Source organism: Zonotrichia leucophrys, chromosome 2 (assembly GCF_028769735.1).
Source record: "Zonotrichia leucophrys gambelii isolate GWCS_2022_RI chromosome 2, RI_Zleu_2.0, whole genome shotgun sequence".
Taxonomy (NCBI): Eukaryota; Metazoa; Chordata; class Aves; order Passeriformes; family Passerellidae; genus Zonotrichia; species Zonotrichia leucophrys.
In genome coordinates this window covers 113,847,966-113,850,695 of record NC_088171.1, presented here as the reverse complement: position 1 = coordinate 113,850,695, position 2,730 = coordinate 113,847,966, and positions in this window count along the sequence as shown.

The window sequence follows — 2,730 nt, the reverse complement described above, 5'->3', positions numbered from 1 at the left end:
TGCCTTGATAGCAGTTCAGAGATTCTTAACTTCAAATTCTGCAGTAGTGAATGTGCTAGTGTTGCTCCTCCTGCCCCAAATTTCTGAAGATGCTATCTCATATCAAAAGAGACTAGTCAGTTAAAATTGACATTATTTCATAAGTTCACTCTTTTAGGAAGAGTCATCTCTACCTGCTAAGTCTTAGTATTGCAGAAGGCCCCATGGTCCAGCAAATGAGAGTTGGACACAGGCTTTCTGCATGAGCAGGTGTGCAAAACTCTTTAGAAAATGTTGCAAGAGAAAAGTGAGGATGTGCCGTAGCAGGTAAGCGCAGTGCAATGAACAGTGTGTTATTTCTTCTTTCTAATGTGTTAATTTAGGAGAATGATGCTAAACAGACAGGAAAAAGTCAGTTAGGTTGTTTTTCCCTCTCCTACTCCTCTTTGGATTTGGAGTGACATGTTATAGAAGAGACTGGTGCTGTACAAAGCTCCTTGGTTTAGAATCAGCTAAAAGCGAACAAGCATGAGGAGTGCTGTGTGTTCCTTTTCAATAAAGACTTGCTGTCCCCAGAGTGGTGGAGCAGCTGATATAAAGAATTTGGTTACTACTGGTTCAGTTAATTTATACTGTTCTGGTATTGTAGCATACAATATAATAATGTGAGCTGTATTATGTTTTCTTTCAATGCATCTACTTGCAAAAAATAAAAAGGGTTTGCATTGCCATCTGATTATTCTTTGATTTTCCTACTGAAATATTTCTGATGCCATTTTTTAAAGATTAGATGTTAAATAAGTATGATGTGCTTTGCCTTTTATAAGTGCTCTCATGGGATTTAATTTATAATTTTCAATTTCACAACTGATACATTTTGGATGTTAATAGATTTCATCTGCATTTTGAACTCTTTCCATGCATTTCCAGTGAAGTAGGTGTTGAATTGTATTTTTAAAAGAAATTTTAGAAAAATCTGACTTTATTCCAGAGTTTAAATGCATTTAAACTTGCCAAAGTGACTGATTTGAGATTTCTAGTTTTGTGGTTGTATTGTCCCTGACCTAACTTGCACCTACTGTAGAACATGTACAGGCTTGTTGATCCTGTAGTGTAGCAATAGCTCTGAGCTGCCAACACCCTGTGTGTTGTTTTTATCATTTATGTGATTGTGGGGAACAATGATGTTAAACTTCATTGAGGTTAGCATCAGGGTAAATACCAGTGTTTGATTATTACAGGTACTAGGTAACTAAATCTAGACAAAATGGAATTAAACCTGAAATGGCACAATCCCTCAAATGTTGTGAGAAGCTGCATTCTTTTATTTTTGTCTTCCCAAAATCTGCTCCTGAATGAAAAGTTATTCTTTTCCTTAAAAAATATTTTCTTTGTTCTTGTGGGTTTTTTTTACCCGCTGTTGGGCAGAACAAAAACAAAAAAGCAGCAGATCAAGTTTCTGTATGCTTGTCCAGTTCATGGCCCAGATCTAACCTGGGGGAAGATCCTGTGTAGGTCCCAAATAATATTAATTGCTTCTAATATGTGCAGGCCTTAGGGTTGACCATGGCGTCCATTGAGCAGGATGCAGAAGTGCCCAAACCCCACTTGTTTTTCAGCTTCCAAACACAGGACAGTCTTGCTGCCCAGTGCTTGACAGAAAGTGTGTTGATGGTTTTTCCTATGTCTTCCTTGAGTGCTGTTGGAGGAAAAGATCTGCCTTGCCCATTCTCCATAATGTCCGTATTTTACAGTCCTTGGTTCACAACTGGGGCAGCCACAGCATCCAACTGCTTATTAATAATGGATTTGAGTGACTGTTTAAGCACCCTCCTGGATGTTAGGAAGGGATAATCTTCCTGTAGCCTTCAGATGTGCCTACTATTGTAAAGTAAACACTTCTATTTTACAGCAAAAATGGTTTCATGATGCTGTTCTCAATCACAAATCACAGTAAACAAGGCACCTAGCTCAGCTGATGAACAGAATTCCATTGGTAATGATGTTTAATATTTGTATGTCAAACTTTATAAATGTGGCATGTCCCACTGGAACACACACAAGATTTAAACTAGATCTAAGACTCAGAAGCACAGTAGCACCTCACACTGTGATGCTTGGCCAATGCCAAAGTTTATTTCCAGCTCTGTTGTACTGCCTGGGAATGTGTATCTTCCAAACTTCACCCTGAAGCTGCAATTTGAAACCCTCACTCCATTTTATATAAAAGTAACTATTTAAAAGATGTATGCATAAAAATCTTTTCTGTCAGAAGGGACAGGGGCTTTTCCCCGTCCCTTTGACGCTGGTAAAAATGAAGTGTCTGCTGTAATTCTGCACCTCCTGCCAGCTGAGGAAAAGCTGAGTCGTAGGGAGGGGATTCCGGGCGGCGTGGTTCGCTCTGTGTCCGCAGATACGAACAGGGGTAGCGCTGGCAACATTGCTGGGAGATGGGGAGGGTAAGAGGGCCACAGAAACACAGGGTCACAGACTATCGTGAATTGGAAAGAACCCACTAGGATCATGGAGTCCGACTCCTGTCCCCGCACAGGACACGGAAGAATGACACCATGGGCCTGAAGAGCGTTGTCCAAAAGCTTCTTGAGCTCGGTCGGACTCGGTGCAGTGCCCAGTGAAGGCTGCCTGAGGCCAGACACATCTCACTGCATTTTGCTGCGTTTGGGGCTGTTTCGGGCCGCGCGGTGCGCGGGCGGCCGCAACTCCGCCCCGCTCTCGGCGAGCGGCAGCGCT